This window comes from Phacochoerus africanus, chromosome 8, assembly GCF_016906955.1.
Source record: "Phacochoerus africanus isolate WHEZ1 chromosome 8, ROS_Pafr_v1, whole genome shotgun sequence".
Taxonomy (NCBI): Eukaryota; Metazoa; Chordata; class Mammalia; order Artiodactyla; family Suidae; genus Phacochoerus; species Phacochoerus africanus.
In genome coordinates, this window is record NC_062551.1 from 56,820,262 (window position 1) to 56,829,659 (window position 9,398).

At 44.7% G+C, this 9,398-nt stretch overlaps 1 long non-coding RNA gene across 1 annotated transcript; it reads right to left on the bottom strand.

Annotated features, from left to right (window-relative positions):
- Nucleotides 1–5,426: 5,426 nt before the first annotated feature.
- LOC125132732 (uncharacterized) lies at nt 5,427–8,488 on the bottom strand. The gene is made up of 2 exons (XR_007136311.1): nt 8,418–8,488; nt 5,427–6,112 (listed from the first exon to the last, which is right to left on the bottom strand). It is a non-coding gene; the product is annotated as an uncharacterized LOC125132732 (long non-coding RNA).
- Nucleotides 8,489–9,398: the final 910 nt, after the last annotated feature.

The following is a 9,398-nucleotide window of genomic DNA, read 5'->3' on the forward strand; positions in this document are numbered from 1 at the left end:
TAGCAATCAAAGAAAGTGTGTATCTCCACAATTCGCCCCAACGCACGTAGCAAGTAAGAGCGGACACTCTGCTGTCTCAGAACTGAAGAGAAAAGAATACTATACTATACATATATTTTGTATACATACTATAAATAAATGATGAAGAACACATAATATATTGTCAAACTAAATAAACCAAGACTATTTTATCTAGTGAATAACCTAAATGAGTCACAGTTAACAATGGGAAACAAATATAGTATAGAGAAAGCGAAGAATTTGAGAAAACACTTTAAAAAATATATTCACTAATTACCTCCTATAACATAATGTACCCATGTGAAACATAAAACATTCTCAAAGGCCGTGATGTGTAAATCAAAATGACGTAATAACATATGAAACACTCTGTGGATATACTAACAACAAATAAATACAACAATTTGCTACCTATACATTACCCTTCAATATCCAGTTCCTTGGCTCCAAAACATATGTGATCAAGGGAGAGCAATTTTTAACTTTATTAACAGGATTAGAAACAATGCTGTTGAGAGCAAATTCCAACAGAAAAGCATACAAGATATGATGCAGGAGTTCCCGTCGTGGCTCAGTGGTTAACGAATCCGATTGGGAACCATGAGGTTGCAGGTTCCATCCCTGGCCTTGCTCAGTGGGTTATGGATCTGGCATTGCCGTGAGCTGTGGTGTAGGTCGCAGACGCAGCTGGGATCCCGAGTTGCTGTGGCTCTGGCGTAGGCCGGCGGCTACAGCTCCAATTCAACCCCTAGCCTGGGAACCTCCATATGCTGCGGGAGCAGCCCTAGAAAAGGCAAAAAGACAAAAAAAAAAAAAAAGATATGATGCAAAGGAGTGTCTGAATAAACACGAATCGGAGCTGCAGCCACCAGCCTACGCCAGAGCCACAGCAACGCGGAATCCGAGCCACATCTGCAACCTACACCACAGCTCACGGCAATGCTGGATCGTTAACCCACTGGGCAAGGGCAGGGACCGAACCTGCAACCTCATGGTTCCTAGTCAGATTCATTAACCACTGCGCCACGAAGGGAACTCCACGACAGCATTTTAATACCTCTTCTTATACAACAGTAACTTTTTTTTTGTCTTTTTTGTTGTTGTTGTTGTTGTTGTTGTTGCTATTTCTTGGGCCGTTCCCGCGGCATATGGAGGTTCCCAGGCCAGGGGTTGAATCGGAGCTGTAGCCACCGGCCTATGCCAGAGCCACAGCAAAGCGGGATCTGAGCCGCATCTGCAACCTACACCACAGCTCATGGCAACGCCGGATCGTTAACCCACTGAGCAAGGGCAGGGACCGAACCCGAAACCTCATGGTTCCTAGTCGGATTCGTTAACCACTGTGCCATGACGGGAACTCCAATAGTAACTTTTGAATCTCTGTCCACTGTCCCTTTTTCTAAGTAACAGTTACAGAAAATCCAACCACCTGCCTATTAGAAACATCTCTGAAGAGTGTGATTAAAGCAGAAGAGACGGAATGTCTGAGGGTTGTAAACAAGCAGACAGGGCTTGAGACAGCTCCACGCAGGCTCTGAGGGACCATTGGATGCTCAGGCCATACAGATAACACCCAATGCCTTCAGATTCTAATCACTGAACCTTTCCCAGTTCCGTCCCCATTTGATGTTTTTAAAAGACCTCATCAGAAGATGGGAGAATACTGGCTGCTCTTTGATTCCCCTGGTCCCTCAGAGCCTGCGTGGATCCGGCGTTGCCATGAGCTGTGGTTTAGATGCTGTTCAGATCCCACGCTGCCATGGCTGTGGTGTAGGCCAGTGGCTACAGTTCCAATTCGAACCCTAGCTTGGGAACTTCCATATGCCTTGTGGGTGCCCCTAAGGGGAAAAAAAAAGACTAATAAATAAATAAATGAGTACAAGAGTTCCCACTGTGGTGCAACAGGATTGGCAGCATCTCTGGAGTGCTGGGATGCAGGTTGCACCCCCAGCTCGACACAGTGGGTCAAGGATCCAGTGTTGCCACAGCTGCAGAGTAGGTTGCAACTGTGGCTTGGATCTGATCAATGGTCTGGGAACTCCACATGCTCCATGTAGGCCGGCGGCTACAGCTCCGATTCGATCCTTAGCCTGGGAACCTCCATATGCCGCAGGAGCGGCCCAAGAAAATGGCAAAAAGACAGAAAAAATAAATAAATAAAACAACTGTACCTACCACTCCACCCCAAAACAGCAGAAAAGACATTCTTCTCAAGCACATGTGAAACATTCTCCATGACAGACCACATCTTAGGTCAGAAAACAAATATTAACAAATGTAAGATTGAGATGATAAAATACATCTTTTTTTTTTTTTTTTTTTGTCTTCTGGTCCTTTAAGCCCGCACCTGCGGCATATGGAGGTTCCTAAGCTAGGGATCTGAGTGGAGCTGTAGCTGCTGGCCTACGCCACAGCCACAGCAATGCCAGATCTGAGCCACATCTTCGACCTACACCACAGCTCACGGCAATGCTGGATCCTTAACCTACTGAGTGAGGCCAGGGATCAAACCCACATCCTCATGGTTCCTAGTTGGATTCGTTTCTGCTGCGCCATGACGGGAACTCCAAAAATACCTTCTCTAAACACAATGAATGATACTGCCAATAAAGAGCAAGAGTTCCCTGGTGGTTCAGGGGGTTAAGAATCCAGAGTTCTCACTTCTGTATGCTGATTCTCTGGACCAGGAACTTACTCATGCTATGGACGCAGGTGCGCACACACACAAGAAAAAAGAAAAGAAAAAGAGCAGATGGAAAACAGTGTGTACATTAATCACCTCATTTTTTTTTTTTTGACTGTGCTTATGGCCAGGGATCAAATAGACACCACAGCAGTGACCAGAGCCGCTACAGTGACAAAACCAAATCCTCAACCTCTTTAGCCATCAACGAACTCCCAACACCTCATTCTTAAAGAAATATTGGATCACAGAGAAAATTGCAGGGAAACTATAAAAATGTATGAATGAAAATAGAAGTCCAACATACTTCTATTTTTATCCATTGTGCCACAGAGCCTGAATGAATAAAAAATTTTTAAAAAACCCCACAACATAACCAAAATTTATCACAGGCAGTTAAAGCTACACAAAAATAGAAGTTTATCCTGCTAAACACTTACATCAAAGGGGAAAGACGCACACTCTGCACTACTGTTCAAGAAGGCACTGAATGTCCCAGTCAATTATCCAAATTGAAAAAAAAGTAAAATTATCTTTTTTTTTTTTTTTTCGGCAGGCAACAAGGTCTTACACACACAAAGCAAAACAATTCCATGAGAAAAATCACTACTTCAAAGAACATCTTATGGCGTTCCCATCATAGCTTAGCAAAAACAAATCTGATTAGCATCCATGAGGATGCAGGTTCAATCCCGGGCCTTGCTCAGTGGGGTAAGGATCTGGTGTTGCCTCAAGCTTCGGTGTAGGTCATGTATGAGGCGCGGATCTGGCATTGCTATGGCTGTGGCATAAGCCGGCAGCTGAAGCTCTGATTTGACCCCGAGCCTGAGAACTTCCTATATGCCTCAGTGGCCCTGGAAAAAAAAAAAAAAGAAAAGAAAAAAAGAAATATTAGCCAAGCAAGAGAAAGATTTGTAATTTGTTCACTGAAAATGACTAAATGTTCTAAAGGAAGTCCATGGAGATACAAATAAATTAAGAGACATCCTGGAGTCAAGAATTGGAAAACTTACACTGTAAATCAACTATAATAAAAGAAGTTAAAAAAAATTGGACAGAATACTATAAATCAATGGTAATGGAAAAATAAAATAAAGAGAAATGGAAGACTTCCTATTTTTTGGGGGGAGGGTGTGCCCACACCCAGGGCATGTGGAAGTTCCCAGACCAGGGATTTAATCCGAGCTGTAACTATGACCTACACTGCAGCTATAGGCAACACTGGATCCTTAACCCACTGCACCACAGGGGGAACTCTAGAAGACTTATTATTCTTTTTTTTGGTCTTTTTTTTAGGGTCACACCTGCGGCATATGGAGGTTCCTAGACTAGGGATCGAACTGGAGTTGTAGCTGCAGCCTACACCACAGCCACAGCAACGTGGGATCCGAGCTGCATCTGCGACCTACATCACAGCTCACAGCAACACCGGATCCTTAACCCACTAAGCAAGGCCAGAGATGAAACCTTCATTCTCATGGATGCTAGTTGGCTTTGTTATCCCTGAGCCACAATGGGAACGCCAGAAGACTTATTAATCCCTATCAAAATTTCAGTGGCAATTTTAGCACGAATAGAAAAAATACATGAAAACTCATACAGAATCTTTAAGGGACACCAAATAGCCCAAAAAAAAGTCTTGAAAAAGAAGGTGGGCAGCATTTTTAGATTTCAAAACATACTACAAAGTAATCAAGAGGATGTGGCGTTCCCATCATGGCTCAGGGGTAATGAACTCAACCAATATCCATGAGGACGTGGGTTCAATCCCTGGCCTTGCTCAGTGGTTTAAGGATCCTGCGTTGCCATGAGCTGTAGTGTAGGTCGCAGAGGTGGCTTGCATCTGGCTTTGCTGTGGCTGTGGTAAAGGCTGCAAGCTACAGCTCTGATTCGATCCCTAGCCTGGGAACTTCCATATGCTACAGGTGCAGCCATAAAAAGACACACACAGAAAAAAGATGATATAATACTGGCGTAAACACATATACATAAGCCAATGCAACAGATCAGAAAACTCAGAAAGGATCCTTGGAATATACGGAAAATTTAATGACAAACAGTCGCCAAGACTAAATGAAGAGGAAAGGATAATTTTAATAAGAAATGGTGCTGAGGAATTCCCGCCATTCCTCAAAGGGCTGATGGGCGCAATGGATTGACAGTAACCCTGGAGCACTGGGACGCAGGCACAGCGTCGCTTCAGCTGTGGTGTAGGCTGCAAGTGCAACTCAGATTTATCTCTGACCTGAGCACTTTATATGCCACAGGGTGGCCAAAAAAGGAAAAACAAACAAACGAACAAAAAACAAAAAACAAACAAACAAAAAACAAAGAAAAGAAATGGTATTGAGAAACTAGATATCTACTTGCAAAAGAACGAAGCTGGAACCTTACCTGCATCAATTTTAAGCAATTTTGTATCACAGGATACAATCCACAGAGTAAAAACTTTCTTGGAGTTGCTGTTGTGGCTCAGTGGTAACGAACCTGACTAATATCCTTGAGGACAAGGGTTTAATCCTGGCCTTGCTCAGGGGTTAGGATCCGGCGCTGCCGTGAGCTGTGCTGTAGGTCAAAGACATGGCTCAGATGTGGCATTGCTGTGGCTGTGGCGCAGGCCAATGGCTACAGCTCCGATTTGACGAGTAATCTGGGAACTTCCATATGCCACAAGCGCAGCCCTAAAAAGAGAAAGGAAAAAACAAACAAACAAAAAACAACCTCCAGCTTGAGAAATGGAAGTAATGAAAGTGATTTAAAGAATTTACAACTGTCAGAGATTTAGGCTGACTTCATAGTTTAAACTCAGTGATGACTAAAATACTCTCCAACACTTATATCTGTTTCTGAACTTTGCATTTCATTCCCCAACCATTAGGATTTAGAGTCACTGACTCACACATTTAGTTTCATTAGCTTTAGAAAAAGAACAAATTGTCCCAACTGTTCTGATTTCCAGATTTTACCAGGTATTGTGCATATTATGACTTCTACATGAAGCTTCTTCATGCAGGTTTATGGAGAGAGGACAGTGCATCCAGGGGGGCTCCTAAATAATCCCTGCTGAGCAACAGCACTGACACCCCATCTCCAATCCACGGGTGAAGCCCCGCTCAGGACGATGTCCAGTGGGGTCTCGTCACAAGCTCCAGGTCACTGGGTCATGGAGATTGAATCTAAGTGGAGATGACAGACCCTGAGGGAAGGTGAGTGTGAAGAGAGGTGTCAGGCAGGATGCTTCAGAGTCAGACAAGATTCGTGAGTCCAAAGAAGGACAGAGTGACGAAATCAATAGAGACTACGACTTTACCTGAGAAACAGCCATTCCCGACTCCTTTTCTTTCTTCTTCCACCCGTCCCGGGCCTCTTATTCAGGGAACACGAGTCTTTAGAGGTCAATCCTGAAAGCTGAAAACATGTGATTTTACACGTAGGATCAACACCCTCTCCCTCCTGTGCCACAACCACACACACAGGGGAGAGCTCACCATGTGGAAGAGACAGGCCTCTGCTGCCCATGGTCCCAGGAGGGATTCAGGACAGGAGACTCAGAGATCAAGAGGGGAGCTTACCCACCCTTTCTTCTCATCTCACACTCTCTTGAGATCATGCTCCCCTCCTGGTGAGGCCCTCACCCACACTGCAGCTGTGGGCACCTCAGCTGGACCCCACAATCCCCTGCAGGTCACAGACCAGCCCTGCTCCATCCCCGTGCAGAGCAGAGCCCCCGCCCCCTCAGCCCAGATCCCAGCCCTCAGGATTGGGAGGACGCAGAGCCTTGCTGCTCAAGGATGGATCCGGACTGGAATCACCTGGGGCATCTCACAGATTATCAAATTTTAGCACCACACCGAGTATTTCAAGGGGAAGCTCTAGTCAACTGGCACAAAACATGCCTGCAGAATGTGTCAGCCATCTAAGGGGACCCCTGGCCGAACGCCACTCAGAGGAGGAAAGCCCGTAACACTGCACATTCTTTCTTTTCCAGTTTTACTGAGGTACGATTCATGAATAAAAATGGTAAACATGTGAGGCATAGAATGTGATTATTTGACACAGGTATACACTGTGTCATAATTTTCAGAATCACGTAATTACACTTCCATCAACTTTCTGTGGTTAAGAACATTTATGATAGAACATTGTAAATCAACTATAACTTTTTTTTAAAGTATATTTAAATGATATCTTTGGTAATTTTCAAGTATATAGGCACAGACTATGATTAAACATAGGAGTTCACATCACGGCTCAGTGGTGATGAAGCCGACTAGGATCCATGAGTACTCGGGTTCAATCTCTGGCCTCGCTCAGTGGGTTAAGGATCCAGCGTTGCTGTGAGCTGAGGTGTGGGTTACAGATGCAGCTCGGATCTGGCGTTACTGTGGCTGTGACATAGGGTGGCGGCTATAGCTCCAATTCTACCCCTAGCCTGGGAACTTCTATATGTTACAGGTGTGGCCCTAAAAAGAAAAAAAAAATTTAAAAAAAAGAAAAATCAAAGAGAAAAAGGAGTTCTCTTGTGGTGCAACAGGTTAAGGATCTGGCATTGTCACTGCTGTGGCTCAGGTTCAATCCCTGGCCCCGGAACTTCTAACATGTCTCAGGCAGTGCCAAATAAACCCCCAAACCAACCAACCCACCAACATCACTAGTCACTAGGTGGGGAACGGATGCTGTGGGCCCACGCTCTATCGATTTCCTCAGGAAATTCTTGGGCCAGGAATTGAACCTGGGTCGCTGCAGATCCTTAACCCCTGAGCCATCATGGAACTCCTTAGAACACCATCTTTCATGAGTCTGAGCGATGGAAACTTCTCTATCAAGGCCAGATCACACTGATAACAAGGCAGGGAATTCCTCTTTTCCAGAAAAGTCACCGTACATTTATTAAAAATACAAAATTACGAAAGCATAGCTGTCGGTGAAGGAAACACTTTCGGTGTTTCAGGGGTCTGCTCTGAGCAAACCTCTTGGTCATGAATAGAGGCACTCTGCTGGGAGCAAGTAGCAACCCATTCCTCCCTGCATCCACTGCAGAGGGCGGTTACTAAGGGCCTGAGGGAAGAGTCTTTGAATTGCCTCATACACAGCTCACTACTTAGAAAAAGGAAGAAAATGGAATATAAAGTTGACCAATTTAGGTTTTGGAATGAATATAAAAGATCATGGACATATTTGCCAAGTACTCATCAAAATAGTTCAAAATTTGGGAGTTTCTGCCGTGGCACAGTAGCTTAAGAATCCGACTGCAGCTGCTCAGGTTGCTGCAGAGGTGTGGGGTTTTTTGCTTTGTTTTGTTCTTTTGTTTTCTTTTGTTTTATGGCCACACCCGAGATATATGGAAGTTCCCAGGCTATGGGTCGAATCAGAGCTGCAGCTGCCAGGCTACATCACAGTCACAGCAACTCAGGATCTGAGCTACATTTTTGACCTACACCAAAGCTTATGGCAATGCCTGATCCTTAACCCGCTGGGTGAGGCCAGAGATTGAACCCATGTCCTCATGGATACTAGTTGGGTTCATAACTGCCGAGTCACAACGAGAAATCCTGCAGAGGTATGGGTTTGATTCTTGGCCTGGTTCAGTGAGTTAAAGGATCCAGTGTTGCCACATCTGTGGCTTGGATTCAATCCCTGGCCCAGGAACTTCCACATGCCATGGATGCAGCCATAAAATTGGGGGGGGGGGAGGTTAAATTTTATTACTCACCAGTGAGATTTTCCAAGACAAAGATAAAGAGGAAGAGGCATGGAGTTCCTGTCGTGGCGCAGTGGTTGACGAATCCGACTAGGAACCATGAGGTTGCGGGTTCCGTCCCTGCCCTTGCTCGGCGGGTTAACGATCCGGCGTTGCCGTGAGCTGTGGTGTAGGTTGCAGACTCGGCTTGGATCCTGCGTTGCTGTGGCTCTGGCGTAGGCCGGTGGCTACAGCTCTGATTCAACCCCTAGCCTGGGAACCTCCATATGCCTCGGGAGCGGCCCAAGAAATAGCAACAACAACAACAACAACAACAACAAAAAGACAAAAAGACAAAAAAAAAAAAGAGGAAGAGGCAGATACTGAATAAACCTCAAGAAAATTTAAAGGATAAATTTGTGAATTATTTTTAATCTCAACATTCTGGTGTAAAGTGTTAAATACTAGAGAACGTCTTTTTTTTTTTTTTTCCTGGTCACAACCATAGCATGAGGAAGTTCCCAGTGACTGAACCCATGCCACAGCAGTGATCAGAGCCACTATAGTGATAATGCCAGGTCCTTAACCCACCGAGCCACACGGGAACTCCAAGAATATACCATTTTTAGAAAAGAATAACATGAGTAGACTACAGAAGACCACCAACGCTTATTTTAACAGTTAATAATTATTTACAGGTAAGTAGAAATTGAATACACCAAGACTTATTTCAACCTCTAAACAATTAAATACGAAAAATGAGAAAAGAAAAGTAAACCCAGTACCAAAAAACAAGACTTCAAATGTTCCTTTAAAAAGGCACTAGGTGGGGATGGTCAGGCCTTTCTAGCTGCATTCTCTCCGGTCTGCTAACCCCAATACCAGGAAAAGGGAAAAGGGTCACTCACAAATGTCTCAGTCAAGAAACTGTAACCTGGAGTTCCCGTCGTGGTGCAATGGTTAACGAATCCGATCAGGAACCGTGAGGTTACGGGTTCGACCCCTGGTCTCGCT